General features: G+C 50.4%; 1 protein-coding gene across 1 annotated transcript in view; it reads left to right on the top strand.

The window, feature by feature from the left end:
• Window positions 1-21,497, top strand: part of SHOC1 (shortage in chiasmata 1) — a 525,180-nt gene that overhangs the window by 352,135 nt on the left and 151,548 nt on the right. The window lies entirely within an intron of this gene.

The following is a 21,497-nucleotide window of genomic DNA, read 5'->3' on the forward strand; positions in this document are numbered from 1 at the left end:
AGGGCCATTGAGTATAATGGAGCAGACAGAGCAAGCATATGCTCTGTCTTGCACCATCTTCGGGTGTATACGCTTTTTAAAGGCAGATAACCGAACGTAGTCTGCTACGTTTGGGCATCCGCCTGTAGAAAGCGTATACACCCTAAAATGGTGCAAGGTAGAGTATACGCTTGCTCTGTCTGCTCCATTATACTCAATGGCCCTGTCGGCGCATACGTCCAAAACACGTTTTGTGGGGGAAGAGGCGGGATTTCGGACGTAAGCCCAGACGGAGCCACTGAAACGCAATGTGAAAGGGGCCTTACTCTATATACGTCATAATGTGATGACATAAAGCTAGGATATAGCATCAATCTATGATCCCTATGTGTACAACCTCTGAGCCGTCTACTTAAATTTTTAATTAAGTTTTTCACCAGGTTTTTGATACCTAAGTTGAGAGCAGCATGATGTAGAGACATATACCCCATTGTGTCACTTACTGGGCTGCTTCATGTAGTTCTTGATAAAATCACAGTTTTATTATCACTAGAGAACTAGTAAACCTGCTGCCAGGTAGTCCAACCACTCCCACACCACTGATTAGCAGCTTTCTGCCTATGCACAGTGTACAGAAAAAGTTGCTAATGAGGGTTATATAGAGCTCAGCATTCAGAGAACTGGTATATCTGCAGCAGAAAAACAGTTTTTAACCAATACTGCAATACTCAGTAAAGTAAGTGATAAATCGCTGGAAGCATCGTCTCTGCCCCTACATAAGGCCCCTTTCACACGTCAGTGATTCTGGTACGTTTGTGCTTTTTTTTTAAATGTACCAGAATCACTGACATACGCAGACCCATTATAATGAATGGGTCTGCTCACACGTCAGTGATTTTTCACTGCACGTGTCTCCGTGCGGCGTACACGTGTGGCCGTGATTGCTGCACGGAGACATGTCCATTTTTTTATGGCATCACTGATGTTCCACGGACCACGCAGTGGTGTGGTCCGTGAAACACGTGCCAGAAAAAAACGTGCTTTTAAAATAATAAACATTTTAACTCACCCGGCGTCCAGCGATGTCCTCTGCCGCCCGTTCTCCCTGCTCCTTCTGTGCCGGCTGATTACTGTCGCACATATTCATTATGCGCGACACAGCCGACCCGGAAGCAGCTCCTGCAGGGGTCACCGCCGGCCGGATGCTGCGTCGCGGGAGGATTCAGCACCACGGACAGCGGGAGCGGGCGCAGGTGAGTGAATCTCTAAGTGCAATCACGGGCCACGGAGAACGGAGCCCGGATTGCACTTAGACAACCCACGTGTGCCGTGATTTTCGGCACACGCAGGGACATGTGCGTGTTTTACACGCCAGTGAAAAAGTCTGTGTTTTTCACTGACGTGTGAAACGGGCCTAAAGTGTTTTCAGATGAGCTAGTAAAAACCTGACAGATTCCCTTTAATTCTTAGAATAAGGAGGTACAGCACTAGTGTGGCACTGTGCTCCCTTATCATTTTCCCTGTATAGCAGAACTTCTGTCGATCCAGCAGTGCAGGATGCAAGGAATCTTATTCAAGTTTTCTACACAACCAGATGGCTGGAGGTCATTGTCGCGGGCGGGGAGGAGGGTGTCAGCACACTACGCTCACCCCTTCTGCTCGGGTCCGGCGGCCGCGGCTCAGTGGTGGCTCGAGCTGTAGGCCGGATCCCGGGGGTTTCTCGAGCGGCACTCCTCGCCCGTGAGTGAAAGGGGTTGGTTGGGTGTGGGGATTGTTTATAGTCCGTGACGCCACCCACGGTTATGGTGATTTCACCACCGCTGCTCAATACGGGGGTCCCGGGGATGGTGATGCGGAGCAGCCAGGTGTTGTGTTGCCCCTCCGTGGGTAGGAGTCGGTGATCCCGGGGCCCGGTGACGGTTTGGGAGGTGCAGGGCCTGGTGGGCACAGAGACGCGGGGGCAGCGCTGTGCCTTGCGGCACTGTGGTACTCACTCAGCCTGAGACGTTGACACAGTTTGTACGGTAAACCAAACGGCTGGTAAGACGGTCCCACGGACGGCTGCAATTGCTCTCCCAGTAGGTGACGGTGATGTCCCTCTTCCTTGCACCTTGTGTAGTTGTTGGTTGCGATGGGTCCCCACCGGTAACCCGCTCCCCGGCTTCAAGCTGGGCCGGAGGAGCTCTACTCTTTGCCCGCAGGCGCTGGCCCTCAGAAACTGGTGCCCTGGCGGTGGCGGTGTCTCTGTTGTACAGGTTGGGCTGTTGCCTTCACTCGGGTCTTGGTTGTTGGGGGATCTACGTCCCCTTCACTGACGGATTCGGCAATTTACGGCGACTCCAAGCCTTGCCGGGGTCCGAGAGGCCCCTGCCCTGGTGCTGACTGTCCTTCGGAACACTGCTCCAGACCACCGGGCACACAGCCTACGGGGTCCTTCCAGGAACTTCCAAACGGTCCCCCTCCAGACAGTCACCGCCGTTGCTGACCTTGCTGACCTGTCCTGCACACGGCTGGACCACTTCAGGCTTTTCTCTCTCTCTCTGTCACCACTCTTGCTTTCCTCCTTTACTACTTCTCTTTCCTTCACTTTCACTTAGTTGTTTTCTCTTTTCTAGCCCTCAGCTAGACTTCACTCTTGCCCTGCCTGGGCTCCACTCTCCACTCCTCTGCCTGGTTTCTCCCGCCTCCAGAGCTGTGATCTCCTTGGTGGGCGGAGCCAACCGCCTGGCCCACCCCCTGGTGTGAATCATCAGCCTCTGGAGGAAGGCAACAAGGATTTTTGGTTCAGCTTAGATGTGCCTACCTGGGATGTAGGGTGTGGTGGTGTGTGACCTGTGTCCCCTGGCTTGCCCAGGGCGACACATTCCCCCTTAGCAAAATGCAGACCGTCCGCGGGCTGCCATCCTACACCGGTTTTATTTTTCTGCAAAAAGGGATAACAAGGTAAATCAACAAAAATACATTTTCAATAACTCTTCCCAAAACGGGAGGCACATTTACTTTAACGTTGCATAACGGTTTACGGTTACGGTTTCCGCTCTCTCCCACCCAAGCAACCTGGCCCTGATGCTGCCCCTAAAGCCCAGGCAGCACCCCTTGACCCACAGTCCAGCACACGGTACCCGAGCGGGATCTGTCCTTTCCCTCCAGAGGGTAGCCACCGGTTCCTTTGGTGGCTGGGCCCCAGCCTGCTCTGCTGAGGGCCCTCCCTCCAACCTGCCTCTCCGGAGGCGGCATGCGGAAAACGGTAACGGCAAACAACATATTTACAAGCCACTAACGTCTGTGGTTGCCCTGCAAGTTCACGGGCTTGTCCATGGATAGTTCCCATGCAACATAACTTTAAACGGTCCCCACGGGGACAGCGGTGCCGGCTCCGGCCGGTTCAATCACAAGCAAATCAGGTGAAACTTCGGTTAATCATCTTTCTTATCATTCTTTCAAACAAACAAACAAAGTGGTGGTCCCAACGGGGACGGTATTGCGGGCATCCGCCGCCCTACTCCGGTTCCTCTGCTAAGGCGGACCCATCCTCTGCCACCAGCACATCAAACATGCACTGACATGCCTGCTGTGACAGGGTTACCCGGTACCCATTTCCACCGGTACGCGGGGTATGGTAAACCACAGGGTCCCCCACATAGCGGGAACGCTCACTTGCTCCTTCAGCTGCAACAGTGGACTCGGAGCTGGGGCAGGAGTCATCCTCTCTTATTTCTGCGTCAGGCGGGTTGCCGCCAGCTGCCGCAGCCTCCCGGCCTCCAGCATCCAACACTTCAGCCCCTTCTGCGGTAGCATGGAGCAGCAGAGTAGGCGAGCTTATACTGAGGCGCCCCATAAGTGACGGCAAGGGCGATGCATAGGCCGAAACTAGGCCGGGCCCCTCAGCCGCAGCGGCCGGTCCAGATAGGACATAGGGACGTGGGTCACCAGTCGGTTCCGCTACATCTATTCCCCTTTCGCACATCGGGGCAGTTGTAATCAGCTCCTCCACCTCGTTGGTCCACTGCTCCAGCATCCGGAAGATCTGATCCTGCTGACGTTGGTGGAATTGTATCACCCGGGCCTTCATCCAAGCCACGGTCCCGGGCTCAGGGTCTGGCACAGTCTCTACTGGGACTTCTGGCACCACGCTATTAAGGGGCCGCGGTTCTAGCGGTTCCCCTTGGTGCATTTCAGGGCCGTCCTGGACGTCTGCAGCCAGCTGGTCCGCCGGAGCAGCCGGGCAGGGTATCGCTACCGGTTGGGCAGGTAGCGGGCCTAATGGCGAGGCGGCAGCAACTATCGCGGGTAGCGGGGAGAGAGGCAGGGTGAGCGGAAGCCGGCCGGGCCCCTCAGCCCCAACGGCCGATCCTTCAGGAATACAGGGGCGTGGGTTGCTTACCCGCTCCTCCAAATCCTCTTCTGCCTCGCGTCTCCACATAGCAGCCACCACGTCCGCCATGTCAGTCTCCCACTCCTCCAGGAGGAGTTGCATATGGGCCTGCAGACGGTTACTCAGCGGGACGGTCCGGTCCCTCAACCACGTCGCCGTGCCGGGCGCGGGGGCTTCCTCGTTGCGAGTTGGATCTTGCATCTTGGTAACGAGGTTTTTCCAGGAACCCAATCAGTCTGCAGAGTCCTGGCGTCCCTGCTTTTATAGCCGCAGCTACATGCGGCCAGCCGCCATCGCGTCCCCCTTAGCTCTTTTCGGCCCCTCCTCTCTCGGGGCAGGGTTTTGGCCTTCGCGCCTCTACTGCTCGAGAAGACGCTCGAGCGGGAACTTTTCGCGCCAAAGATGGCAGCTTCTGAAATTTTCCTGCCGGATACCTCCGGCGGTAACAAGGCGCACCTCTACCTGACGGCAGAGCGGTAAGATCCTGTTCGTGATGCCAAGTTGTCGCGGGCGGGGAGGAGGGTGTCAGCACACTACGCTCACCCCTTCTGCTCGGGTCCGGCGACTGCTGCTCAGTGGTGGCTCGAGCTGTGGGCCGGATCCCGGGGGTTCTCGAGCGGCGCTCCTCGCCCGGGAGTGAAAGGGGGTTGTTGGGTGCGGGGATTGTTTGTCCGTGACGCCACCCACGGTTGTGGTGATTTCACCACCGCTGCTCAATATGGGGCTCCCGGGGATGGTGATGCGGAGCAGCCAGGTGTTGTGTTGCCCCTCCGTGAGTAGGGGTTGGTGATCCCGGGGCCCGGTGATGAGGTGAGAGATGCAGGGCCTGGTGGGTGCAGGGACGCGGGGGCAGCGCTGTGCCTTGCGGCACTGTGGTACTCACTCAGCCTGAGACATTGACACAGTTTGTACGGTAAACCAAACGGCTGGTAAGACGGTCCCACGGACGGCTGCAATTGCTCTCCCAGTAGGTGACGGTGATGTCCCTCTTCCTTGCACCTTGTGTAGTTGTTGGTTGCGATGGGTCCCCACCGGTAACCCGCTCCCCGGCTTCAAGCTGGGCCGGAGGAGCTCTACTCTTTGCCCGCAGGCGCTGGCCCTCAGAAACTGGTGCCCTGGCGGTGGCGGTGTCTCTGTTGTACAGGTTGGGCTGTTGCCTTCACTCGGGTCTTGGTTGTTGGGGGATCTACGTCCCCTTCACTGACGGATTCGGCAATTTACGGCGACTCCAAGCCTTGCCGGGGTCCGAGAGGCCCCTGCCCTGGTGCTGACTGTCCTTCGGAACACTGCTCCAGACCACCGGGCACACAGCCTACGGGGTCCTTCCAGGAACTTCCAAACGGTCCCCCTCCAGACAGTCACCGCCGTTGCTGACCTTGCTGACCTGTCCTGCACACGGCTGGACCACTTCAGGCTTTTCTCTCTCTCTCTGTCACCACTCTTGCTTTCCTCCTTTACTACTTCTCTTTCCTTCACTTTCACTTAGTTGTTTTCTCTTTTCTAGCCCTCAGCTAGACTTCACTCTTGCCCTGCCTGGGCTCCACTCTCCACTCCTCTGCCTGGTTTCTCCCGCCTCCAGAGCTGTGATCTCCTTGGTGGGCGGAGCCAACCGCCTGGCCCACCCCCTGGTGTGAATCATCAGCCTCTGGAGGAAGGCAACAAGGATTTTTGGTTCAGCTTAGATGTGCCTACCTGGGATGTAGGGTGTGGTGGTGTGTGACCTGTGTCCCCTGGCTTACCCAGGGCGACACATCATCTGTGCAAGAGGAACACAAATGCACACTCTTCTTTCCTAGGATCAACAAGTGTTTCAGAGGTGCAAAAAACACTTACCATAAAGACATGTCATATCTTAGCAATACTCTATCTAGACATGGTGCAGATTGATTTGCAGGACTTGGTCCATCCTTCTACCTAATAATATCCACGTCTTCTTTTGCTTAGCTGGCTTGGCGCTATGTCACATTTGCATCAGGCCCCAACAATGACGTTCTGTCAGGCTAATCAAAAAAAGAGCTGTAGATGCAAAAAGGTAAAAGCGTTGCTCACAGGTCTTGTCCACTTGTCAAGCAAATACAGATTAGATATGAGCAAGTTGACTAAATGTAGAACTGGTGGAGGAAGGTTGAACTAGATGGACCTAGGTCTTTTTTCAACCTAAGTAACTATGTAACTATGTAATCCTCATTGGCAAAGATCAGAAAATGTTAAAATGGTACAATCTTTGGCCGGATTAGTTTTGGATCGTACATCCGATCACTTACCGCAAAAGTCGTCGATCTTGCCAAGGATCAGCAAATGTCCTGATGGCAGAAACCATCCTCTTCCTGCCCATTACAGCCATGTCAACTATTGGCATGGTTGTGATTGGCCACTGTAAAAAAAAAAGGAAGCAAAATGGTTAAAGCACTACATAGTTACTGAGTCTGCCACGGGTGCACCGCTACTTCTGGGACCGATAATTTTCCGTAATGCATATTCACTGCTTTCCCCATTAGTTGGTGTCTCTGATTAGCTGCTGTCAGACCCCCACCCCCAGACAGTGTCTGTGATTGGTTGGAATCACAGACGCTGTGAGCAGGTCTCTATCGTAGTATAAAATAAATAAATAAAACAATTGGCATAGGGTTCCCCATCTTTTGATACCAGCACAGATAAAGCATACGGCTTCAGGCTGCAGCCACCAGTCATGCACTTATCTTGACTGTATATCAAAAGAAGAGGAGCTGCATGCGGCTTTTCTAAAAAAAAAAAATATTTAAATAAATAATTTGAAAAAAACAGAATGCGGTCCCCCTAATTTTGATACCTAGCCATGGTAAAGCCCGACAGCTTGGGACTGGTATTCTCAACCTGAAGAGACCCATGGTTATTGAGCCCCCCAGCCTAAAAATAGCAGCCACCCAGGATTGCCGCATCTGTTAGATGTGACAATCCCATCACTTTACCTAGCTCTTCCGGATTGCCCTGATGTGATGGTAAATGGGGTAATAAGGGATTAATCGCAAGTCAGGATACCTGCAGTCACAGGTGGAGGAATTTAGGAACCTCCAGTGTGACTGCAACTAAGCTGAGTGATATCACCGCTCATCGCTGCGGCTCATGCTCTGTCTGAAGTTACAGCATTCAGTAATGTTCCATGATCGCGCACTGTGCCTTCAGTAATGTAGCAGAGCAGGGATCGTTGTGGGACCTCGTGTGGATTACGTCGGACCTACAGGGGTGTTTTGGGGGTTAATAAAGTGGTGAAAGAAGGTGTGTTTTTGTCCTTTATTTTAAATAAAGGATTTTTGGGTGTTTGTGTTTATTTCTTTTTAGTTACAGATTAGTAATGTGGATTCTCATAGATGCCTCCCATTACTAATCTAGGGCTTAGTGGCAGCTGTGAGCTGCGATTAACCCCCTATTACCTCGATTGCCATCGCGTCAGGGCAATCAGGAAGAGCCAGGTAAAGAGCTGGGATTGTCACATCTAATGAATGTGGCAATCATGGGTGGCTGCAGGCTGCTATTTTAGGCTGGTGGGGTCAATATCCATGGATCTCCCCAGCCTGGGAAAACCAGCCCCCAGCTGTAGGGCTTTATCTTGGCTGGGTGTCTAAATTGGGGGGACCGCATGCTGTTTTTTAAAATTATTTACTTATTTTTTTTTTTTCTAAAAAAAAGCCGAATGTGGTTCCTTTTATTTTGATACACAGCCAAGATAAGCACACAACAGGCGCTGCAGCCAGTATCCATGGCTTTATATGTGCTGGTATCAATACAGGGGGGAACCCTACCCCAATTGTTTTATTTATTTATCACCATTATAAAGACACAGACAGCGTTTGTGATTCTGAACAATCACAGACGCTGTCTCAGAGAGTGGGGGCGGGGTCTAACAGCAGCCAATCAGAGACACTGGTGAAAGGGGAAAGCAGTGAATATACATTAGAAATAATTGTCAGACCCAGAAGTAGGGTTGCAGACATAGGGACTCCATAAGTATGTACATCTTTAACCCTTATTTATTTTCTTTCTTTTACAACCCCCTTACACTATTTTGCAACACATCGACACATCACTTTTGCCTCCCTTTGTATTTAATGGGTTCGGCTAGGATCGACGATCAGATCAGCTAGGATTGATGATCGAATCGGCTAGGATCAATGATCTAAGCAGCGATCTCAGGCAGGCTCGGCGATCCTGAACCGATCCGATCAGAACAGGATCACTCATCTCTACTACAGATTACTGACAGAACCAATGGTCAAGGTCCTGCAAATCGATTCTGACTAACTCTAAAGGGTGCTTTACACGCTGCGACATCACTAGCAATTGCTATCGATGTCGAGCGCGATAACACCTGCCCCCGTCGTACGGCCGATATGTGGTGATCGCTGACGTAGTGAACATTATCGCTACGGGAGCGTCACACGCACATACCTGCTCTGCGACGTCGCTCTGGCCGGCGAACCGCCTCCTTTCTAAGAGGGCGGGTCGTGCGGCGTCACAGCAACGTCACACGGCAGCCGTCCAATAGAAGCGGAGAGGCGGAGATGAGCGGGAAGTAAACATCCCGCCCACCTCTTTCCTTCAGCATTGCCGGTGGAGGCAGGTAAGGAGATGTTTGTCGCTCCTGCGGTGTCACACATAGCGATGTGTGCTGCTGCAGGAACGACAAATAACATCGCTAAAAAGCAGAAAACGATTTTTTATTTCAGGAAGACCTCTCCGCGGCAAACGATTTTGCTCTCTTTTGCGATCGTTTCATATCGCTCTTAAGTTTTACACACTGCGATATCGTTAATGACGCTGGATGTGCATCACAAACAACATGACCCCGACGATAATTAATTAACGATATTGTAGCGTGTAAAGCCCGCTTTACTCCTCTGTTTTAAAGCCCTTTAAATAAAATGGAATAAAATAGGGATAACAGGATGGTATTCTGATTATGAAAGTGAACTAGACGTTTAGACTCATTTTCAAGTATTTCAAAATTGAGGTATAACAAAAAAATTATCCCTTTTAAACCTTAAGGTACCGTCACACTTAGTGACGCTCCAGCGATCCAACTAGCGATCTGACCTGGCAGGGTTCACTGGAGCGTCGCTACATGGTCGCTGGTGAGCGGTCAAACAGGCAGATCTCCACAGCGATCAGAGATCAGCCACCAGCCATCAGCGACCTGTGTAACGACGCTGTGCTTAGTAACCATAGTACACATCGGGTTACTAAGCAAAGTGCTTTGCTTATAGTTACCCGATGTGTACCTTGGACCTTGGCTACATGTGCAGGGAGCAGGGAGGTGGCTTCTAGAAGCTGCAGACGCTGGTAACCAAGGTAAATATCGGGTAACCAAGCAAAGCCTTTGCTTGGTTACCCGATGTGTACCTTGGTTACCAGCGTCCGCAGAAGCCGGCTCCCTGCTCCCTGCACATTCAGATCATTGCTCTCTCATTGTCAAACACAGCGATGTGTGCTTCACAGCGGGAGAGCAATGACCAAAAATGGTCCAGGACATTCAGCAACGACCGGTGACCTCACAGCAGGGGCCAGGTCGTTGCTGGATGTCACACACAGCGACATCGCTAGCAAGATCGCTGTTGCGTCACAAAAACCATGACTCAGCAGCGATGTCGCTAGCGATGTTGCTTAGTGAGACGTGGCCTCAAGTCTTTGGCTGTATAAAAGTTGAGGGAATCTTTTGTCTGAATGTATGCCATTGTTTTCTAATTAAAAAGAACCTATAGAACCTATTGTTTTTGATTAAAATACAGTAGATCCCTTTGTTTTCAAAGGTAAATATTTGGAAACACAACCATGAGAGAAATCTATTGCATGTGTAGCACCCCTGAGGTAACAGGTGCCACAAAATGTGAACGTGGAAACCCAAACCCCGGAATATCCGTGCCAGTCAACACACCAGCACCCTCAGGCCACATACACAACCCCAACACCAGACTGGGAGACTGCCTAGCAACAGGTAAAAGGGATGGACACTGTTGCCACCCAATCTCTAAGGAGAGACCCAGCAAAGGGGAGGAGCCAGTGGTCGGTTGGGAAGTTGGCGAGAGGAAGTAGGCGCAGAGAAGGAGCAGAGAAGGAACAGAGAAGGAGCAGAAGAGCACAGTAAAGGAAGGAGAGAGGAGTTGAGAGTGAAAGTACAGAAAGACCTGAAGTAACAACAGAGTACTGTAATAGGAGTGAGGGACTGTGGAATACGGACCAGGACTCCAGGGACTGTGGGTTACTTGTGGAAGTGGAATACTCCAGGAACCGCGGGAGGCGCCTGTGGAAGTCAGGAACCAAGGCTCACAGGAGTCAGCACAAGGTGGGGTGCAGACCCTAGGACAGTGGGACACTTTATGGTCAACTGTTAATTCTGCCAGATGACAGGATTTCCAGGATCCCTCACCAACTCAAAGAGTTTGAAGCATCAGCAGCAAAGAGGGGACCGGGGACTGAACCCCTTAAATTGTCCAGGCTGCCTGCAATAGGACCAAGACTGAAAAGAGGGGACTCCCAAAAAGCTCTAGGCCACGGGAGCCCATCAACAACAAGTGTGCATGGAGGACAGCCAACCCAGGTTACAGCTGGCACGGAGAACAAGGGGAGCGGGAACATCTCTAACCGGTACTAGTGGGTCCAGGTACCAGGTCAGTAAAGGCAAGTTGAAACTGCAATGCCGGTGTGGACTGTTTCCTTTGTGCCTCTGCACATATACTGACTGTCCCCTATCATTGCCCCTTCACCATCCACTGCTGGGGCCTGTCCCTGCTTGCAGAGGGCCCAAAACACCTAAGCTGCACTACTCCATCAGCCCCAGCAGGACCCTGTAGCGGTGGCCCCAATAACCTGGCCGCACACTGCAAGTGGCATAGTCGAAAAACTTTTTATTTTTATTTCTCCCTTTCCCTTTTATTTTACCCCTTTTTATTCGGACTGACCCCCAGGGTCACGGGACTGGGCATCGGCCGCAATCACGACTGATCCCCCCTGCGCACCGCGCGCCAGAGACCAACTACCCCACAGCCCTGGGGCATCACATATGCAGCTGTTCTTTATCCAGCTAGACTAGGGCTACACAGCAACACTGACTGTTACACAATCATGTGACCAAATATTGCCGTATGTTGCTACTTCATTGCGATGTAATGCAGATAACTGGGGTGCAACATGCAAGATACCGCAACAATCAAGTTACAAAATAATCCAACTGGCTCTAAATTTTTGCAGCTTGTGTGTTGCAATATCTTGCAGGTTCAAGTGTATCTTGATCTATTTCAAGTGTTTATTTTTGTTAATGTTGATGATTATGGCTTACAGCCAAAAAATACCCAAAAGTCATTGTCTCAGAAAATTAGAATATTTTATAAGACCAACTGATAAAATGTTTTTGTGACACCCTGGACTAGCCAGGTAGTCACAGTTAGAGCCCAGCACAACACCTGTCCCCAACAAGGTGTCAGCAGCCAAACACTTTAAACCCTAGTCAACCCCTCAGGGCTTGATGGGCACACCAGGGGGCGGAGCCAGGTGGTTGGCCCCACACACGAGGAGGAAAACAGGCAGTTAGTTGTTAGAGAGTGAGTTCAGGAGGTGAAGGAAAGTGGAAGCAGGCCTGTGCCCAGGTCTGGTCTACAGCAGTCTGACAGGTGCCAGGGTTGGAGCCCGGGCACCTTTGGCTAGGAGGCATACGGAGGCCTCTGCCTTCAGGAGCCGGGAAGACGGCTCGGTGGAACCGTGGTGTACCGGGACAGGGTAGTGGCCTGCTGGTACCGACCCAGGGAACCGACTCGGAAACCGGAGCACCGAGGGGGGTACTCAGACCCTGAAACGAGGTCCAGAAGCTACTGGACTGAGTTAATTAACTGATTGCGGCCAGGTCTATAGGTCCTTTCCCACCCAAAGTCCCGACTGAAGTCAACAGCCCAACGAGGGGGATAGAAAGCCACCGCTCAGGCAGAAAGATCCCACGGGCCAGCGTCTGCGGGCAAAGGGCTCCTTCGACATACACAAGCCGGGGAGCGGACTCCTGTATTGCAAGTTCAGGTAGTCCATCAACACTTAAAATGGTACAGGAGAAAGGCAGAGACCACCAGCCGGGTGGGTGACCAGACTGCAGCCGGCTGCGGGCACCGACCACTATCATCTTGGTTTACCAGAGACTTGTGTGTGTTTCTAATCGTGAGTACACCAGTGCCCTCCGGCCGCGCAACTTCCTGCACCGCACAACTACCCCCCCAACGGGTCCCGGGGCCACCATCCCTACCCACGGAGGGGTTAACATCTTGCTGCGCAACATCTCCCCCGGGTGCCCCGTAACCGCAGCGGTGGTGTCCACCTTCACCACAACCCGTGAATGGCGTCACGAACTTAACCACGGCTCCGGCCGTAAACCTACATCCCCCAAAACGCCAGACCCTTTCAGATCGGAGTGACCACAGGGCCCCCGGGTCCATTGACGCTCGAGCCACGCACCAGTGAGCCCGGATCCGAGCGGCTCGGTTGCAGCCGAGCCCGGGGCTGTACATTTTAAAACTCAGAAATATTAGCTTACTGAAAAATATGTACATTAAATGCACTAAATATTTGGTTGTGGCTCCTTTTGCATACATTACTGCATCAATGTGGCGTAGCATGGAGGTGATCAGCCTGTGGCACTGCTGAGTTGTTTTGAAAGCCCAGGTTGCTTTGATAGCAGCCTTCAGCTTGTCTGCATTGTTGGGTGTGGGGTTTCTTATCTTCTTCTTGACAATACCCCATAGATTCTCTATGGGGTTTAGGTCAGGCGAGTTTTCTGGCCAATCAAGCACAGCGATACTGTGGTTATTAAACCAGGTATTGGTACTTTTGGCAGTGTGAACAGGTGCCAAGTTCTGCTGGAAAATGACATTTCCATCTCCAAAAAGCTTGTCAGCAGAGGGAAGCATGAAGCGCTCTAAAATTTTTCTGGTAGATGGCTGCGTTGACTTTCGTCTTGATAAAACACAGTGGACCTACAAAAACAGATGACATGGCTTCCCAAACCATCATTGATTGTTGAAACTTCACACTAGACCTCAAGAAGCTTGGATTGTGGCCTCTCTACTCTTCCTCCATACTATGGGACCTTGATTTACAAATGAAATGAAAAATTTACTTTTATCTGAAAAAAAAAACACATTGGACCACTGAGCAATAGTTCAGTTATTTTTCTCCTTGGACCAAGTAAGACACTTCTGGCGTTGTCTATTGGTCATGAATGGCTTGACACAAGGAATGCGACAGTTATAGCCCATGTCCTGGATAAGTCTGTGTATGGTGGCTCCTGAAGCACTGACTCCAGCAGCAGTCCACTCCTTGTGAATCTCCCCCAATTTTCGAATTGCCTTTTCTTAACAATCCTATCAAGGCTGCGGTTATCCCGGTTGCTTGTGCACCTTTCTTTACCACACTTTTTCCTTCTACTCAACTTTCCATTAATATGCTTGGATATAGCACTCTATGAACAGCCAGCTTCTTTAGCAATGAGCTTTTGTGGTTTACCCTCCTTGTGTAGTGTGTTAATGACTGCTTTCTGGGCATCTGTCAAGTCAGCAGTCTTCCCCATGATTGTGTAGTCTACAGAACCAGACTAAGGGACCATTTTAAATGCTTAGAAATCCTTTGCAGGTGTTTTGTGGTAATTATTCTAATTTTCTGAGATAATGACTTTTGGTTTTTCATTGGCTGTAAGCCATAATCATCAACATTAACAGAAATAAACACTTGAAATAGATCACTCTGTTTGTAATGACGCTATCTATATATATAATTGCCTTATTCTGTCTGTCTGTCTGTCATGCTCCAAAATTGTGTCACGGTGACATTGTGTCACCGTGACATGTCCTTACGGTGACACAAAGCTGATTGGCCGCTGGGTTCGCCATGGCCCCGCCCCCCCACACGGATTGGCCAGCCGCTCGCCCAGGCTCTGCCCCCCCCACAGATTGGCCTCTCGCCCCGGCACCCTGCAGGCATTGGCAACTCGCCCACGCCACGCCCCGCCCCCTCACGCAATAGACGTTAGCTCTGGAACCCCCCCCCCCGCATTGCCCGAACTGACACGGTCACGGAGCCGCGAATCCCAGGTGAGTACTGTACTCCCCCCCCTTTCCCCCCTCACCAACGGGAGCCCACATCAGCGTACGCCGCCGCCGTATGCTGGTGCCACGCCACGCCCCGCCCCCCTCACGCAATAGACGTTAGCGCTCGCCCCCCCCCCCGCATTGCCCAAACTGACACGGTCACGGAGCCACGAATCCCAGGTGAGTACTGTACTCCCCCCCCCCCCTTTCCCCCCTCACCAACGGGAGCCCACATCAGCGTACGCCGCCGCCGTATGCTGGTGTGGGCTCCCGTGCGAGCGGGGGACATGTTGCGCTGGTAACCATGCTTGCATAGTTACCAGTAAATCAAGGTCCTGCAGCGCGGGACTTCCACACGCACAAACATAACAGCACACACACACGCATCATCAGATCATCACTCACATCAGATCGCACTCACTCTCACAAACACCTCACACACACCTCACACACACATCGCATCCACACACTCACAGCATCCGGCGATATCGCTTGCTTCTCGGCCTCGATACTGTGCTGTGAGCTTCCAGGACCTGCCGGAGGATCACATGGCCAGAAGCATGTGGTATCTCCCGGATGTTGTGACTGTCAGCGCGTATGTGCGATATCGTCAGTGTCTGTGTGTGTGAGTGTATGCGATCGGGTGTGTGTGAGTGTATGCGATTGAGTGTGTGTGAGTAGATGCGATCGGGTGTGTGAGTGTCGGCAGAGAAGCACGGCGTGCTGGAGAAGGCTGGGAGCAGAGAGGCTGATCATGGGGGAGGCTGGAAGGAGAGAGGCTGATGCTGGTGGAGGCTGATGCTTGGGGAGGCTGATGCTGGGGCAGACTGGGAGCGGAAGGCTGATGCTGAGGGAGGCTGGGAGGGGGAGGCTGGGAGGAAGGAGGCTGGGAGGAGAGAGGCTGATCCTGGGGAAGGCTGGGAAAGGGAGGCTGATGCTGAGGGAGGCTGGAAGGAGAGAGGCTGATGCTGGGGGAGGCTGGAAGGAGAGAGGCTGAGGCTGGGAGGAGAGAGGCTGATGCTGGGGAAGGCTGATGCTGAGGGAGGCTGGGAGGGGAAAGCTGATGCTGGGGAAGGCTGGGAGGACGGAGGCTGGGAGGAGAGAGGCTGATCCTGGGGAAGGCTGGGAGAGGGAGGCTGATGCTGGAGGAGGCTGGAAGGAGAGAGGCTGATGCTGGCGGAGGCTGATGCTGGGGGAGGCTGGAAGGAGAGAGTCTGATGCTGGTGGAGGCTGATGCTTGGGGAGGCTGGGAGAGGGAGGCTGATGCTGAGGGAGGCTGGGAGGAGGGAGGCTGGGAGAGGTAGGGTGAGAGAAGAGAGGCTGATGCTGGGGGAGGCTGATGCTGGGGGAGGCTGGTAGAGGGAGGCTGATGCTGGGGGAGGGTGGGAGGAGGGAGGCTGGGAGGAGAGATGCTGATGCTGGGGAAGGCTGGGAAGAGAGAGGCTGATGCTGGGAGGAGAGAGGCTGAAGCTAGGATGAGAGAGGCTGAAGCTAGGATGAGAGAGGCTGATGCTGGGAGGAGAGAGGCTGATGCTGGGAGGAGAGAGGCTGATGCTGGGGGCAGAGAAGCTGATGCTGGGGGCAGAGAGGCTGATGCTGGTGCAGCATGGGGGATGGAGCACGATGGGGGGGTGCGCAGCATCGGGGATGGAGCATGATGGGGGGGTGCGCAGCATCGGGGATGGTGCACGATGGGGAGTTCACAGCATGGGGGATGGAGCACGTTTGGGAGTGCGCAGCATGGCGGGTGGAGCACGTTTGGGAGTGCGCAGCATGGGAGATGGAGCACGATGGGGGGTGCGCAGCATAGGGGATGGAGCACGATAGGGAGTGCGCTGCATGGGGGATGGAGCACGATGGGGAGTGCGGAGTATGGCGGATGGAGCACGTTTGGGAGTGCGCAGCATGGCGGATGGAGCACGTTTGGGAGTGCGCAGCATGGCGGATGGAGCACGTTTGGGAGTGCGCAGCATGGGAGATGGAGCACGATGGGGGGTGCGCAGCATAGGGGATGGAGCACGATGGGGAGTGCGCTGCATGGGGGATGGAGCACGATGGGGAGTGCGCTGCATGGGGGATGGAGCACGTTTGAGAGTGCGCACCTCCCCCCAACACACACACACACAAACGCACGCACGCACGCACGCGCGCTCACTGCACAACACACCACACACCACACACACACACACACACACACTGGGAACCACAAACAACTGCCCTACACAGACACCCACACACACAGACAACGCTGCACACACACAACACCCAACACACAAACACCGCGGCACACACAAATATATGCACATACCGCACAACACACACATTGCACTAAACATACCTCCCCCCAAAACACACCACACACACACAAACCGTGCAACACACACACAACGCTACAGACACACAGCGCTCCACAAACAACGCAACACACGCAACACACATACAACACCGCTCTCACCCCCCGTCACATCCAGACAACACCCAGAACATGTACAGCCCCTACACAAACACTTGGTAACTACACACAACAACATTATATATATATAACAAAAATCATACATGAACTACACAATACGTAAATTCTAGAATACCCGATGCGTAGAATCGGGCCACCTTCTAGTATTATATATGTGTTTCCTTTTTGTATTGAATTACTGAAATAATTTAACTTTTTGATGATATTCTAATTTATTGAGATGTACTTCTATATTATTTATTAGAGAGTGTGGATTCCCACTGTTCAGGTTACAGTTTCAAGGAGCAAAAGTTGGATGGCTGGGACATGGCCACAAAAGCAGTCAAGATGACATAGTTTGAAAACCGGTTGTTAAAAATCCTTGTTAATTGATTGTTGGTTGTCGACTGTTGTTTTTCGTATAACATTCTGCGCAAGTGTATCAATTATTACCTAATAATCTTTTGTCTGACTTGCAAGTTGCTTTTAAAATGTGAGGCTAGAAAGCATTGGACCAAGGCTCCATAGGCTTAAATTGTAAAGAGACTTCCAGCTCACATGTGGTTACTGATTCATTAAAGGGGTTTCAGGTCTTCTGATAAGTCTGCAGTCACTCTGTGACTTCACATTTCTGAATCATTATAGAGTATGTATCACCGATTGTCCCAAGTCTCCAGCATTACCGATAAGAGAAGTGCGTAAACTACAAGGATTAAAAAATCTACACTCAGAGTGATTGCAGACTTTTAGAAGAAGACTGAACAAAGCCTTTAAGGCTAGTTTTACACTTGCGTTTTTTTCCTTCAGTCGCAATCCGCCATTCTGGAAAACAGCGGAATCCGTCAACGGATTCCACTGCTTCCCATAGACTTGTATGGACGACGCATTGCGACTGATGGTCCTGCACTGCATCCGCCGGCCGACGCTGCGTTGCATCCGCCGGGTGGAATGAACGCAGCATGTAGCGTTTTTCTGCGCTTCCCTGAGCATCAAAAAAACGCAATGTGCTGGATTCCGTTGGCATCCGTCATTTTTATAATGTAAGCCTATGGTGGCGGAATCCGGCATTTGACGGATTCCTGTGACGCATCCATTTTTACACAACTGCGCATGCTCAGTTGAGTAATTGTTGAAAAAAAAGCTACAACGGATTCCGTTGTTTTGCAGTATCCATCACATCAGTTTTGCCACAATATGCAACGCATCTGTTACATCCGTCACACAACGCAATGCGACGGATGCCGCACAACGCAAGTGTGAAACTAGCCTAAGACAAACGTTTTAAATGACAGCCTTATTGAAGGACTTGAAGGAGTAATATTGGTGCAAATTGATTAAGAAGGAAACCACTTAAAGGCAGCTGTGGGCAGGAGGGGCAGCACAATAGAGCTGATGTCACTGCAAATGTGTTTACAATGAGACATATACCAGGATGGGGCCATGATTGGGACATACAGTTAGGTCCAGAAATATTTGGACAGTGACACAAGTTTTGTTATTTTAGCTGTTTACAAAAACATGTTCAGAAATACAATTATATATATAATATGGGCTGAAAGTGCACACTCCCAGCTGCAATATGAGAGTTTTCACATCCAAATCGGAGAAAGGGTTTAGGAATCATAGCTCTGTAATGCATAGCCTCCTCTTTTTAAAGGGACCAAAAGTAATTGGACAAGGGACTCTAAGGGCTGCAATTAACTCTGAAGGCGTCTCCCTTGTTAACCTGTAATCAATGAAGTAGTTAAAAGGTCTGTGGTTGATTACAGGTGTGTGGTTTTGCATTTGGAAGCTGTTGCTGTGACCAGACAACATGTGGTCTAAGGAATTCTCAATTGAGGTGAAGCAGAACATCCTGAGGCTAAAAAAAAAAAAAAATCCATCAGAGAGATAGCAGACATGCTTGGAGTAGCAAAATCAACAGTCGGGTACATTCTGAGAAAAAAGGAATTGACTGGTGAGCTTGGGAACTCAAAAAGGCCTGGGTGTCCACGGATGACAACAGTGGTGGATGATCGCCGCATACTTTCTTTGGTGAAGAAGAACCTGTTCACAACATCAACTGAAGTCCAGAACACTCTCAGTGAAGTAGGTGTATCTGTCTCTAAGTCAACAGTAAAGAGAAGACTCCATGAAAGTAAATACAAAGGGTTCACATCTAGATGCAAACCATTCATCAATTCCAAAAATAGACAGGCCAGAGTTAAATTTGCTGAAAAACACCTCATGAAGCCAGCTCAGTTCTGGAAAAGTATTCTATGGACAGATGAGACAAAGATCAACCTGTACCAGAATGATGGGAAGAAAAAAGTTTGGAGAAGAAAGGGAACGGCACATGATCCAAGGCACACCACATCCTCTGTAAAACATGGTGGAGGCAACGTGATGGCATGGGCATGCATGGCTTTCAATGGCACTGGGTCACTTGTGTTTATTGATGACATAACAGCAGACAAGAGTAGCCGGATGAATTCTGAAGTGTACCGGGATATACTTTCTGCCCAGATTCAGCCAAATGCCGCAAAGTTGATCAGACGGCGCTTCATAGTACAGATGGACAATGACCCCAAGCATACAGCCAAAGCTACCCAGGAGTTCATGAGTGCAAAAAAGTGGAACATTCTGCAATGGCCAAGTCAATCACCAGATCTTAACCCAATTGAGCATGCATTTCACTTGCTCAAATCCAGACTTAAGACAGAAAGACCCACAAACAAGCAAGACCTGAAGGCTGCGGCTGTAAAGGCCTGACAAAGCATTAAGAAGGAGGAAACCCAGCGTTTGGTGATGTCCATGGGTTCCAGACTTAAGGCAGTGATTGCCTCCAAAGGATTTGCAACAAAATATTGAAAATAAAAATATTTTGTTTGGGTTTGGTTTATTTGTCCAATTACTTTTGACCTCCTAAAATGTGGAGTGTTTGTAAAGAAATGTGTACAATTCCTACAATTTCTATCAGATATTTTTGTTCAAACCTTCAAATTAAACGTTACAATCTGCACTTGAATTATGTTGTAGAGGTTTCATTTCAAATCCAATGTGGTGGCATGCAGAGCCCAACTCGCGAAAATTGTGTCACTGTCCAAATATTTCTGGACCTAACTGTATATCGGGATGGGGCCATGATGTGGACATATACCATGAAATGGACAAACACTAAGATGTGGACATATACCAGGATAAGGACAAATATACCAGGGTTGGCTTCATATATATCAGGATGGGGTACATATATATCAGGATGGGGGACATATTTACCAGGAAATAACTCAGGATGGGGGACATTAGTACATGATAGGGGACATTTCTACATAATCAAGGGGGAGGAAGGGCAACTCGTATGTCTTAATAGGATTTAGAATGCTACAATGGTCCATACATCTGACCAACATGCTGGGGTGCCAGGACCAAACTTTCTACCAGGGCCGATAGAACTCTAGTTATGCCACTGGGTAACAAGTGCCCTTTATAAATAAATCATAGTAATAATGATGGACAGCCAGTTATCTACTTTGTCTGAGGGGCATGGCAAGCTGCACCATGTATTATAGCACATGAAACATTGTTTTATAGCACAATGTAGGTGTTATGGCATTATGTATATGACAAATGGTACAATGTATTATGGCATATAGCACCGTGTAATATGGCACATGGCACCATGTATTATAGCACATGGCAAAATGTATTATGGAACGATGTATAACAGCACAATGTATTGTGGCTTGATGTGTAATGGCACATGGCATGATCTGTTATGACATCATGAATTGGGGCATGATTTATTATGTTACATGGCAAAATGTTTTATGGCACATGGCATAATGTATTATGGCACATGGCACTATGAATTATTGCACATGGCACCGTGTATTGTATGGCACAGTGTATTATGGCTTGATGTATAGTGGCACATGACACGATATGCTATGGCACAATCTATTATGGCACATTGAACCTTGTATTATGGCACATGGTAAAATGTATTATGGCACATGGCAGGATGTATCATGGCTTGGTGTATAATGACAAGTGGCAAGTAAGGAACCACATGTTGTTGAAGAAGGTCTTCATACACACTTGTATTCACTCTGCCATGTAGCTGTATGAGAGGTCCAACTACTGCTGCAGAAAACATTCCCCAAACTATGACACTTTCTCCAACACCTTTCAATCACTTCTTAACACACTTTGGATTCAGGGTTTTCCCAGTTTGTCAACGAACATAATGTTTCCTACAGTATATGACCCAAATAAACTAAACTAGCTTTCATCACTAATATGAACTGTGGACTACTTCTCCTCTATCCACACAACATGCTCCTTTTGATTCATTCTGCTAATGACAGGTTTGGTCACTGCAGAGTGGGCTTTCAGTCTAAATGCTCTTAAATGTCGTGACACTCTATGACGAGACAGATCCTTGCTCTGTTCAATGCTGAACTGGTGAGTAATTCCAGCTGCAGAGTTGAAATGATTACCCTTGGAGATTTTCTGCATTATCCTGTCCTCTCTTGCATTTGTTTTTCGAGGGAAACCAGCCTTCTTGGGGGACTTGAAAGAGTTTGTGATGCTGTAAAGATGCAATAGTCTTGAA

This window comes from Anomaloglossus baeobatrachus, chromosome 1 (genome assembly GCF_048569485.1).
Source record: "Anomaloglossus baeobatrachus isolate aAnoBae1 chromosome 1, aAnoBae1.hap1, whole genome shotgun sequence".
Taxonomy (NCBI): domain Eukaryota; kingdom Metazoa; phylum Chordata; class Amphibia; order Anura; family Aromobatidae; genus Anomaloglossus; species Anomaloglossus baeobatrachus.